Source organism: Acinonyx jubatus, chromosome C1, assembly GCF_027475565.1.
Source record: "Acinonyx jubatus isolate Ajub_Pintada_27869175 chromosome C1, VMU_Ajub_asm_v1.0, whole genome shotgun sequence".
NCBI classification, from domain to species: domain Eukaryota; kingdom Metazoa; phylum Chordata; class Mammalia; order Carnivora; family Felidae; genus Acinonyx; species Acinonyx jubatus.
The window spans coordinates 162437867-162451808 of NC_069381.1; the positions used below are offsets into that span (position 1 = coordinate 162437867).

General features: G+C 42.1%; 1 long non-coding RNA gene across 1 annotated transcript in view; it reads right to left on the bottom strand.

The window, feature by feature from the left end:
* The window catches only part of LOC113598169 (uncharacterized), a 92809-nt gene that overhangs the window by 20564 nt on the left and 58303 nt on the right, over positions 1-13942 (bottom strand). The gene's annotated exons all lie outside the window — the stretch shown is intronic.

Sequence of the window (13942 nt, forward strand, 5' to 3'; positions counted from 1 at the left end):
GGGTTTCTCAGTTCTGTTGGGAACCAGGGTCATCATAAGCCTTAGTTTAGAGACCGAAATGCTTCCTGCCTTTTGATTACCAAGAAAAAGACTTTTATTATTTTTCCTATGTGTACTCATGTTTCAAAAGTTTTCATCTATCATCAGGGTTAATTAAATAATAGTCTATATGGCCTCCTTATTAGGAAATAGACTATTTCTTTAGGTTTTCTAAGCAGTGAAAATGGTTCAGTCTCCCGTTACTCTCTAAGGACCACAGATTGAGAATCTCTGTACTAATGCAACTCCTCATTTCTAGGCTAAGAAATAGAGGACCCAAGATGTTGGGGGACTTGTTCAAGGTCACTTAGCCAGTTAAATCAAATCTGATCCAGGAACTGAATCTTTTGACTCAATTGAGAGCGTTGACAGCTTTCTACTCTAAATCCATATATCTAGTTAGGTCCTTTCTTCCCACTGAAACCATTACTCCAGGGCTTTTTGCAATCTGGATTTTGTAAAGTCAACACCAGCCTTCATCAAAATTGCAAAGGGATCCATTTTCACCACCTCCAGTGCAGAGTAAATGTTTCATAACCAGGAAGCAGTCAAAAGACCCAGTGTTGGAATTGTAGACGCTAACTTGGTTATTTCAAGATATACATCTTGATTTTCCATTTGCTATGGTTTGGGGTCCGTTATGGCCTTCAAGTCATTGCCTACAATGCCTATGTCCCAGGAACTAGGTACCCTTTTGTGCTATGCAATTTAGTGGTTCTCCCTAATACTACCTGGTAACCACTCTCTAAACTTCTATGGTTTTTAATCATCCATTTCTTCTTTGTTTAATACAGTTCAAGACTGGCTGTCTAAAACACAAGCCACCCACCAGTTGTTTTTATTGGCAAAATTAATGAACAGATTCCTATTCCATCATTCCAGTCATTAAGGAAATGTTGACTAGAACTGGACTGAAGATGGCCATTATGGATATGGAAATCCACTTAATCTTCCCATTGGCTGACACTGAACCAATGACATAATATTAAGCTACAATGCAGGTCTCTAAAAATTGGCTTTGCAGTCATCCAGAAAAAGACAAAACTCTAAAGCCATTTTAGCTGTGTTAAGAAAAAAAGAAAACAACTTTAAATTGAGACCAAATTTTACCAAAGTGGGTATTCTAGTCCCTGATTACAAGAGCTATATATCTCTCCCCCAAAGAAGTCACACATCTGAAAGGAAATATTTAGTGGAAATTTAGACCACACTTTGCTGTAATAGCACATACTTCTCAGCATCCCCAGCTGCATTCTCCAGCATCAACCATCACCAGGGAATTTTCAGGCAGCTTGTAGTTTTCCACGTTTATCAGCCAAGGCCGACTTTAAATACACAACCTCGTCTCCAGTACGGGTTGTAGTATGTGACTCTCCCCAGAGGGCCAGGCTATGACATTTAATGAATAGATTATAATGAGAAATAAATATTCTAAAGTGTTTTGCATCTGGGACAGACTCTGATTCCAGTATTGTTCTCGCTTAGTTATTTTCTCTAACAAGAAACTGAAAAGCTGTAGCTGTATCTGGTGAGCATGAAGACACAGTTGATCTTATAGTGCGGTACAATTTGGTAAAAGAGCCATTTCCTTTTCATCACAAGTTTCTGCTAACGCGAACAAGAACCCAGTGGAATCCAGACCTGAGCACATGGCATTTCTGGCCATGATACAAAGGTCTGCAACATCCTCCTAAATATTTGATGACCCCTGGGATATTGCAGCGTAGCGCTGCTGTGGGAACAGCTGAAGCTGCTAACGTGCACAGCTGTTTTTGTCTTCCCACGCTGCTTGGGAGGAAGGCTGCAGGAGGTTATAGAAATGGAGGTAGAGTGCTGTGTGATAAAATGAGGAGTGCTTGCCAAGGCCCACGCAGCAATGCCGGGCTAAGATCTAAATCTCTGAACTCCGCTCCTGGCAAACTACCTATCTGTACCTGCCACCTCCAGCCCCTCCTCTCCCCTTCCTCGCCATGCTGAAAGCTCCCATGTCACATGCCAGGCAGGCTGCCGAAGAAATCACCAACCTCTCAGAGAAAGGCCCATTTCAGTTACTCCGGGGCTCCGTCCCCCTGGGGTGGAAGAACAGGATGGTAATGACGGTAGAAATGGTAGCACTAACTCTACCACCAGGACCAGTTACACCATGAAAATAGCCTCAGATAAGTGTTTTCAGGTGGTTGGGAAGGGACTGGTGGCTTCCGATAAAGAACAACCTGCAGATGCTGTGGTAATAAGAAACTTGGTTCAGTTCCCAATTTCTATAAAAATAGTATCTTCCCATATCACAAGCATGGCCATTTCAAAGATGGCTCAGGGCTGAGGGGTCCTCTGTAATTTCCATAAGCCTCCTGCCACGTGACCCCAACAAATAGTGTGTGCTTGCTTTGCAAGTGCAGCCTCAAGACACACAGGGCATCAGCTGATCCTATAGGAAGCTCTGTGACTGGGATAAACTTATAGAGCCATCCCAGTGGAGGTGAGGGGGCCAGACCTTTGAACCCTCTCTAGCCACCCATCGTTGAATGTGAGCTTCCCTCACCCTCCCCACCTCCAGAGTTGGGGACTAACCTCAGTAAGGAAACTGCCTTCAGTCAAGAGCAATTCCTGTTGAGGGACTTGTCTGTGATGGGTCAGGGGTCAAAAGTCTGGACAGCAGGGTGAAGGGCAGTGTTTGTTCTAAGGGGTGATTTGGGCAGTGCACCCTGGGCTAAAAGAAAACAGTGTTATTTAATTCATTTTTTATTGATGATTTTAAAGCTGAGAATATGAGAACATAGAGCAATTATAGTAGACATGTAAATGGGACCACACTGGAGACCTATGTTAGGTGACATCTATGTAAGCATCCACGTTTTGCTAATGCAAAATACGCTCCTCTGGTTTCCTATGGTGAGTGATCTAGACTTTGTCTCCCCTGATATATCTCAGAGCCAGAAATTACATTAGCTAAGGCACGTTCTGAATGGTATTGAAAGGACATGATCCCCATAGAAAGGCAGATAGTGATTAGGGGTAACCAGTGATGGATTACCCCTGACACTGTTTAGGCAAAATGTCACCTGTCACCATTATGGGCCAAGAGTATATAATAAGACTGCTTATCACAGCAGACTACTGGTAGCATCTCTGGGCACGTCCTCACAGCTACAGACACCATGGATTTGGCATATTTAATGTTCAAAGGCAGCACGCTAACAACAGCTAAGCATTGCTTTGGAGCATGTAGCTGCATGTTTGGGAAGTTACACTAGTTGGAATGATGCGTTAGATTTTTGAGCTGGCCACGCATCATTCAGTAATGCCAGGGAAGCTCTGAGGTGCAGAGTTAGCTCTTAAGATTTGTTTTAATTGCACCAGAGAAAAAAAGAAGCAGGAAGCAGAGGGGGAAGGAGAAAAGAGAAGAAAAAAAAAGAAAAAAAAGAGGAGGGAGCAGAGAACAGGGGAGGAGGTGATAAAGATGATTCCAGAGTGCCTAGTTCTAGTAAAAAGGTGCTAGGTCTCACTAAGGCTTATATATCTAGAAATCTGACACACAGGTTTTTACTATGAGCTTGTTCATATATGTATGTATATATAAAAAATATATATATGTGTATATAAAATATACACATATATATATACATACACACACAGAGTGGATAATATATCCTACTCATATACATACACATAAATATAATTTATTAAATATTATTTATCTATAATATCTACAAAATATATATTGTTTATGATATAATTTTATCTATCATAAAATATAAATTATACATTTAAATATATAACAAATTATTATATATTTATACATAAAATCTCATAATGGGAATTAAGAAGACAGTAATCTAAAAAAATGTGACACCTGAACTCTGGGATCTAAACTGTTATAATCGGGGCACCCGGTGGCTCAGTAGGTTGAGCATCTGACTTCGGCTTGGGTCATAATCTCACGATTCATGAGTTTGAGCCCCACATCTGGCTGGCTGCTGTCAGCCTGTCCATGTGGAGCCCACTTCAGATCCTCTATCCCCCCCTCTCTGCCCCTCCTCCAGTTGCGCTCTCTCAAAAAATAAACATTAATATATATATACAATTAAATATTGTTATTAAACTTTGTTTTCAAGATTTCGTGAGGTTTCAGTGACATCTTTCAAGATCAGACCATGACCAGCTATACTACCTTCCATGGCTGTTAGAGAAATGTTGTTTCCTAGTTATAATGAACAACTTCTAAATGATATTAACTCATAAGCATACTACTAAGCTACTAAAAATGCTGTCTGATTGACTATGACAGATTAACTTGCTTTAGGAGGACATGTCTTGTGGCCAAACCACTTGGAAAAAAAACATTTAAAATTTAAAAACCAGAGGCTTCTGACTCTGGCCTCTACCACTGACTCACACGATATAAATATAAAGGAGACTCTGGCCCATCTCCAATGTACACTCTAAGAAGCCCAGATAGAAAATTAGAATTTCAGACCCTGAATTAAAATAGATTCTATATTCACAAAGGCCTTGTGATTGTAGGTGCTAGTGATAAGTTGGGGGGGGGGGGCAGGAGGGGGTGTGAACTAAAAAAGAATAAAATCTTGCAAACATTGTATTTTATAGCAATAAAATTCCTATCTTTAAATATAGCCAAAAGATATTTCAAGACTCTAAAGATGCAGAACCAAGAACAGACTGATAAACTGAATATTGATTAACTGATTACTTGAAGGTAGACACCCAGGCAGGTAAAGAAAACAATGGACAGGTGTTCCCACGAGCAAACTTCTCAAAATGCACAGCTGTAGTACAAGTCCACAGAGCCTCAGTCTTCCCTGGTCTACTTGACTAACACTTTTCTGATTCTACAGCTTATCTCATTTTCCCAAGAAGAGAACTATTTATGAAGAGTCATGGCCCTTTCTTTGGCTGGATGGAAATGCTGCTCTCAAACCACCAGCATAACCTGGAACAAGAACGCTCCATTGCCTCCGATGGGACCCTGGGGACTCTTGTACACACACATATTTATCTTCTCCTCTCTGTGCATGTGAAATTCCACAGGAAGGAAAGCCCATGCTCTCCCAGTCACTGGGCTCCCTCAGCCTGCATCTTCCAGGGGTGATGACAACATTGCCTCATCTAAGGCACTCCTCCCCAACTCTGGCACCAAGTGGGTGGCTGTCTCTCAAACCCTGGGGCTCTGCACCTTCTTCCTCTACTCTCTCCCCTCACCAACTCCACACTCTCTGACCCCCTTCCTTCTATTCGCTGGTCTTCAATCTCTCCATGACCCTGAACAATAATCCCATTACATCCCTGAACTCTATCCAGGACGTTCATCTCCATCCACCTTTTTAATGGCATTGTTAATGATTTGAGGGGAGTAAATCACAGTCAAGATAATGGCTGCAAAAAATTAATAGACATGATTTTTATGATATAATATACTAGTGTACTAATCGTGAGAACAGTTAATTGAAAAGCACTAAATATTTTATTATCCATTCAGCATTCTGTCTCCTTTTACCATTCAGCATTCTGTTTATTCTTTCCCCCATTCTGAACTTTTTACCTATTATTCTTTCATAATTCCCCATAAAGGAAAACTGCAGAGTAAGATAAAGAGGATTCTAATCACTGCATCTAATTACAGAGATGAGTAAATCACAGTTTAACATGTCATAGTCTTAAGAAAAAGGGAAAAGGCACGATTCAAGGAGAAGCTAATGCCTTAAAGCTTGGGGAGAAAATCTCAGACAACCTAAAAATTGCTGAACTACTTATGAAAATGGGGTCCTTTTTCTTTCTAATTCTTGAGCAAGAAGTACCAGTAGTTCTTTTCAAATGACAATATTTTTCAATTGACTGAAGTGCTCGTTGTTGGGCTTTGGGGCTGTTGGCCACACACAGGTGGATGGGCAGTGCTGGGGCGACATTCATCTTCACAGCCCCAGCCCGGGTGGCACTGAGGAGTTCCATAGGAACCCAGGACTCCACTTCTCCCACCACACATCACGTGAGGACTCTACTCCCCGTAGGTCCGCAGAAGATGCTCAATTATTGTGTATTTACTTTCTTCAGCCTTAAGAAAAATACAGGACTAACAAACCGGAACATTCAGCTTTCCACCATCTACTTGCCGAAGTGGCCCCCTCACGGCGAAGTCAGATATTTTCACATCTAATAAATTCTAAAACTGTGTTCAGTACTCAGACCCACTGGTTAGTTTACGTAACTGCTCAATTTCGTGTGGTTTCTTGGGTTGAGAAGAGGATAAAAACCACAATACCATATAAATTCTGAAAACATAACAACCCTCTACCCCACTTACTATTATCATCTTCATCTCAAAGGAAGTAGGAGAGCAAAGGTTATGAGCTGTGTTCACTCATCCAGAGCTGGCCCTGAACACGTTTGTCCAACAGACCAAGTCTCTCTTTTATTCTCCCCCACCCACCCCCACTCCAGACCCTTTGATTCCTGAGTCTTCATTCCTCAGGCCTTACCACCACCATCGTCCTCTGCCTCCTACCCCCACTCTCTCTCAGCTGCCTCACCTCCCCAGCCCCACAGCTCACCCCTACAAGATGAAAAGCCTTCAGTATTAACTTAGCCAGGATTTTTACATTTTTTCAGAGGACTGTTAAAGGCTAGGGAGAAAATTATACTTAGAATTGCAAGTCTCCAGAAACATAATCTTTGATCATTAGCCCCCAAACCTAGAGGACTTCCAAAATTATCTGGAGAACTTGTTAAAAATACAGATTCTTGGATGTGTTCCACAGAACACTGGAGATTCTAGAGGGCAGAGGGCAGTCAAGTAATCTGCCCTAGCAGTTTTTTTTTTGTTGTTTTTTTTTTTTTTTCTGAGAGAGAGAAAGAAACAGAGAGAGCAAGGGAGGACCAGAGAGACAGGGAGAGAGAATCCCAAGCAGACTCTATGCTGTAAAAGCAGAGTCTAGTGTGGGGCTTGAACCCACAAACCATGAGATCATGACCTGAGCTGAAATCAAGAGTTGGATGCTCAAACAATGGAGCCATCCAGGCACCCCTGCCCAGGCCACGGATGAGCAGCAGCTTGTCTGCTGGGGATCATCAAATGATCTACTAACTAAGCTCCTTCTCCAAAACTGGGCCTGCTTTTGACAAGTTAAAATGGGAGCTTGAGAGGATTAATTACTAGAAAAGGCAAAAACCATGATATTTCCAAAAACGGAAGAAAAGAATCAGTTACATTCACCACAATTTTATTTTGCTAAACAGGATGCTAGCTTCAATTCAATCAGCTGAATCTGCAAGATGACATATTTGATCAGCTAATTGTATCCAGTAAGAAAATGGCATCAGCTACTTTTAACTTCTTCATTCCATTAGGCAATTGTAAAAGGCAGGATTTATAGGTGCATATAAAGGTCTTTTCTTTCCTTCCCTTGAAATGAGAATGAACCCTGGCCATCCCTTAAACCCAGTCTGACATGTGTTGTTTTTTTCTTTCCCCCATATCAGGTCACAGATTTTACTTATTTTTTATATATAATTTATTGTCAAATTGGTTTCCATACAACACCCAGTGCTCATCCCAACAGGTGCCCTCCTCAATGCCCATCACCCACTTTCCCCACCAGACCGATGTTGAGCAATGATCGCTTCCATTTTCCCTGTATTAAGTAGAGCCCTCATATTAACTCCAAGTAGCTGAAGGACACTCTGCAAAGTACACTCCCAACCCAGCCAGGGGAAGATTCTCTCTTCACATTCTCTTCACAGTCCCTTTAGAATCCTGACTTAGAGAAGGGCACTCTGAGTTCAAGTTCCAACTCAGCAACTCTACAATCTTGAGCATCATACTCACCCTTAGGGGGCCTCTCATGGCATCTGTACAATGGGCATCCAAGTATCCAGGTCCCTGCCTATCCACAAGGAGATGTTAGGCCCCTCCCTCTCTCTAGGTCTCTTTCAGAATTTATCTTAATTTCATCTCGACCCTGTCATTTGCCCCCAGTTAGAACGATTTGATGCAGATGAGGGCTCAGTTCAAATCTGATTGATTATTTTCAAACCACTAGTAAATTTCTGTTTCAATAATAGACAGTTATAATGCAATTAGCCACATTATTATGATAGATTAAGATTATGTTTATCTGAACCATGACAACTGTTGTTGGTTGAGGAAATAATGTCAGTGGACTTCTACATAGACCAAGGTGGTTGTAAAACCTTGTATAACCCTTTAGGAGGGTACAGAAGAGAGGATTCAGGAGTTAGCTGAGTAGATATACCACATATCCTCAAGGACCCTTCCAACCACAGAATCGATGAAGTTATTGCTAATTCTAAATATTACTTACTATTACAAGTATTATTATTTTTATTGTTTATTTATTTTTAAAGAGAGACAGAGACAGAGACAGAGACAGAGACAGAGACAGAGACAAAGCAGGGGAGGGGAAGAGAGAGAGGAAGAAAGAAAATCCCAAGCAGGCTCGATGACTTGGGGCTTGATCTCACCAACCATGAGATCCTGATCTGAGCCAAAATCAAGAGTTGTATGTTAACTGACTGAGACACCCAGGCACCTCTAGTACAAGTATTATTAATATTAATTTACTTTTCTTTACTCAAGGTGCATCGTTGAAAATTACAGTCTGGTAAATCACATCATATTTCATGTTCAATTGTTGTGATTCTGCTACTTTAAAGGAACATATACTCAATCACTTTGAGAGGTGAGAAACATTTATTGGTGTGAATAACCTCCTTTTGCCTATCTTGACATCCTAGATTTTTTTGGACCCATTTGATTCTTTTTCAAGAAGCACATCCCAGAATTTATTAATAGAGATTTTATACTTCTACAAGAGCATAAAATTATGAATTATGGAGGTTGAAGAAATGAGCTTTTTTTTTTTTGGAGTACTGTGACTCAGCCCATGGAATTTACTTAATAATCATAAATAAAACAATAGATTCTCTTTCCATCCTCAGTGCATCATTTCTAAGGTGTCATTTCTTGTGACCCATCACAAAAAAATATAGGTTCAAAACAGCATTGCCATTATTGTGAAAGTCCTGGATCTATAACCTCATACAACTCTGCCTGAATTGTAGTCAGTGGTCATAGACAGTGTAAACCATAAGGTCACTGAGAAGGTGTAGAATGTCCTTAACACTACAATGACATAATTGGGCTCCATGTGCACAAAGAACACAGCCATACACGGCCAGATATCATGCATAGCTTGGTGACCCCTTTTTTCTGTTTGCCTCTCCAGGTCCCACTGTCCTCACAACTCTGGGTAACCTGTGTGAACTGGATCAATGAGCTTCCTTGCTCTCAGGCTTCTAGGTGGGTTCGGCCAATGGGAATATCAGCAGGTCAGAGGGAAGGGGAGAATGATATAAAGGTATTTATTTTATTGACTGCTTCCCAGCATGGTGGCTTTGGGTGGGCTGCCTGCCTCAGTTGAAGGCCCCAGGCCTTGCCAAGTAGCCCTCTCCCCCTGATGCACACTCTGTCTCCCTCCCAGTTCTGGTTACCACTTTTCCCCTTCCTCCACCAAGGCATAGTGGTGGCATAGCTCTCTCCTGGGATTAACCCAGCAGTTCTGCACTATGCTTTATTGCTTTTTACAAACCCTACCCCCACACTTAAATAGTCCATTTTTTAATCTCTCCTCAGTTATCCATCTTGAATACGCCATCTGTTTCTTGCCAAAGACCTGAATAATTTGCTCCTTACATCACAATTTACATCTTGGACCAATTTCCAAGATATATCAGGGTATGCCTTTCTGTAACACCGGGGTCTATAGCCAGTAGCTCAGGTCCTAGTAACAGATCCAGGCCTCGGACCACAGTGGGATATGTCAGACCGAGAAAGGGTCAGAGTCACTGCCCGGCATGTACATTGCAAATGACAGCAAAGTCTGGGAGCCGCAAAAATGGAGCTGAGCTAAGAGGGATGACATCTTGCAAAGTGAAGCTGAAGCCTTGTCCGGCCCAGGCCGAGAGGCACAAAGAACTACCAGCACAAGTGCCAAGTGGTGTAATCTGGCGCAAGGCAGGGGAGGCAATCAGCTTCCAGCTGAATGACAGGCATTCAGTGCGGGGTCGGGAGTGGAGGTGGTTAGCAGGCGGCGAGTTTTGATGATTCAAACTTGAGAGAGAATATGGAGAGAACTTGAGTTCAGAGGCAGAAATCCACGTGGGAAATAAAATGCTGGGAAGAAAATATATATCAATGATGAAGAGGCACACATGTCAGGACTCAGCCACAGAAAAGCTGAGCCGTCCGCTCAGAATGAGACCAGATGCAAAAGCCAACCACACCAGATCAATGAGCACATGTCCTCAGACTCCTTAAAACCATCTGCCTGGAGTTAGGGATGGAACTAAAATATTGGACAGACGGAGCTGGGAAGGTGGGGAAGGTGGAGGATGGGAATTAAATAGACCCAGTTGCCAGGATGAAAGGGATTCTTGAGGGGGATAAATGAAGGGTACTAAACACCATCCTTACTTAATCCTGCCTCAGGGATTTCACTGGGGAGGGGGGCGGGGGGGGGAATGGCCTCTCCTACCAAAAAGTAGGGGTTTAAGAAGAACAGTGGTTTCTGTATATCCAGCACTTACTGAAGACTTACTATGGTGCTAGGAACTGGGCTTTACACACATCGTCTCATCATATCCACACAACAACCCTACAAGGTAGATACTACTATTACTTCCATTTTATGGATGGGGAAACTGAGGCTTACAGAGGATAAACCATTTTCCTAAAGTCATACAGGAAGTTAGTTGGTAGAACTTGAATTCAAACCCGAGCTGCGGTCACCCTGCCAACTACTAAGACAGTCTCCGTAGCAGCATAAAAGAGTCCATTAAGGCTGTGCATATCAGTCATCAGTGGAGTGTACACGAGTAGGTGGCATGTGGTGTGTGTATTTATCTAGACAAATAGCTGCATAGCTGTAAGCCCTTAGGGAGTTATGTTCTTCTGCAGAGCACTCTCATATGTTATTGTTAGGACAATAATTTCATCGTTTCCAGACTGCAGTGTTATCTTTCTCCAGGAGACAAGGTTTGTGTGCCTTCTCACCAGTGTGATCAGACCTGGCAGTGTGACCCTCAAAGTCACTGATTCTGTAAGGGGGAATCTAACTACCCCCTGTTATAATACAAGTCACCTTCGGGGCTCCCAAGCAAGGTGAACAGTGGAGGAGAAGGTGGGAGGAAAGGACATCTGTAATGGCACATCAGATTTTCAAAAGCGTTCAAATTGCTTTCCAGCTGCATCATTCTTTTGTAAATGCATCTTACTCAGAACTTCAATATGTAAAGTTCATAAAAACAGTACTTCTCTGGTCTAGGTTTTAGAAGCAGGCCCAGGACACTGCCAGCTCAACCTTCCTCAATTACTCTGAAGTTCTAAATTGAAAACACTGATGGGGCGCCTGGGTGGGCTCAGTTGGTTAAGTGTCTGACTTTGGCTCAGGTCATGATCTCACAGTCTGTGGGTTTAAGCCCTGCCTCAGGCTCTGTGCTGACAGCTCAGAGCCTGGAGCCTGCTTCTGATTCTGTGTCTTTCTCTCTGCCCCTTCCCAGCTCGTGCTGTCTCTCTCTGTCTCTCAAAAATAAACATTAAAAATATTTGAAAGAAAGAAAGAAAGAGAAAAAGAAAGAGAAAAAGAAAGAAGGAAAGAAAGAAAGAAAGAGAAAAAGAAAGAGAAAAAGAAGGAAAGAAAGAAAGAAAGAAAGAAAGAAAGAAAGAAAGAAAGAAAGAAAGAAAGAAAGAAAGAAAAGAAAGACACTGATCTTTTGGCTGTTTCCTACAAGGCTCCATATAGTCTTACTATATGATCCAGTGATTGCATTCCTAGATATTTACCTGAATGAGATAAAAACTATGTCCCCACCAAAACCTGCATGCAGATATTAATTGTAGTTTTATTGATTGCCAACAATCGAAAGCAACCAAGATGTTCTGTCAGTAGGTGAAAAGTAAATAAACTGCAGTGCATCTGTACAAGTAGATATTATTCAATGATGAAATGAAATGAGCTGTCAAGTCACGAAAAGACATGGAGGAAACTTAGATGTCTATTATGCAGTGAAAGAAGCCAGTCTGAAGAGGCTACATACTATGACTCCAACTGTATGACACTCTGAAAAAGGCCCAGGTATTCTACAAAGTAAAGGGATCAGTGGCTATCAAGAGCTGGAGGACAGGGGGACAGAAGGAACAGATGAAACAATTTTGGGGGCAGTGAAACTATTCTGTATGATACTGAAATGGCTGATATAGGACATTATACATTTGGCAAAACCTCTAAACTACACAACATAAAGTGAAGCCTAATGTAAGCTATGCACTTTAGTTAATGTATCAGTACTGATTCGTCAGTTGTAAGAAATGGGCCACACCAGTGCAAGATGCCAATACTAAGGGAAAATCAGAGGAGAGGGAATATATGGGAACTCTCTGTACTTTCTCTTCAATTTTTCTGTAAACCTAAAACTGGGCTAAAGAAATATATAGCTTGGGGCACCTGGGTGGCTCAGTCAGTTAAGCGTCCGACTTCGGCTTAGGTCATCATCTTTCGGTTCTTGGGTTCAAGCCCCGCGTCGGGCTCTGTGCTGACGGCTCAGAGCCTGGAGCCTGCTTCGGATTCTGTGTCTTCCTTTCTCTCTGCCCCTCCCCTGCTCTCTCTCTCTCTCTCTCTCTCTCTCTCAAAAATAAATAAACATTAAAAAAACTTTTTTAAAGAAATATATAACATTGATTTAGGAAAGGAACGCTAATCTCAACAAATACTGAGTGTTCAACGGGCTTAATAAATACTTACTGAGTAAAGTCACTGATTCAGCATGACATTTGGTTCATTTGGACACAGGGGCATCTCTCTGAGAACAGATTGGTGCTTTTCATTCATAGGGATGCTGGTACACTCAGCCAGGTTCCATGTGTGTGGTAGGCAGAATATTGGCCCATCACAGATGTCCATACCCTTATCCCCTGGGCCCATGGACATGTTATCCTACTTGGCATAAAGGACTTTGCAGATGTGATTAAAGTTAAGGGCCTTGAGATGAGATTATCCTGAATTATTCAAGTGGGCTCAATGTGATCACAAGTCCCCAAAAGCAGAAGACCTGTCCCTAGTCAGTGAGAGGGAGTATGATCACAGAAGATGAGCTGAGAGATGCAACATTGAGACTGAAAATGAAGGGGGGCAGGGGTGGGCGCACCTGAGTATCTCAGTTGGTTGAACCTTCGACTTCAGCTCAGATTGTGGACTCACAGTTCATGGGTTCCAGCCCCGTATTGGGCTCCCTGCTGTCAAAGCCCGCGTGGGATCCTCTGTCTCCTCTCTCTCTGCCCTTCCCCCACTTGCAAAAATAAATAAACATTAAAAATTAATTTAAAAAAAAGAAAAGAAAATGAAGGAGAGGGCCACAAGTCCAGGAATGTGGGCAGTCTCTAAGAGCTGGGAAAGTCAAGGAAGGAGATTATTCCCCAGAGTCTCCAGAAAGGAACACATTAAGTAAGTCACAAGTACCAGAGATTGGAATGGAGAAGTGGAAAAGTCAAGAGAAGTGGGGTAAATAGGTGGGAGAGGCAGTTTATAATCTATCAACCAATGCAGTTTCCCATTTAAAAAAAAAAAAAAAAAAAAGCACTAACATTAGAAAATACAGTGATGTAGCTGTGGGCCCTGCCATTGCAAACTCCAAAGCCTGCCTATCCTTGAGGTTTGTGAAAATATCTCTGCTCCTAGTAATTCGCCAGCCTCTGCACTTCAAGATGCTTTCTGTTTAAAATTCAGTGATAAAGCAAAGAGCTTTGCAGCAGAACTAGATCAATACCCCGTATCTCTAGAAGACAGAAAAGGTAAACCTCCACCGTTCAGAGTTCTGA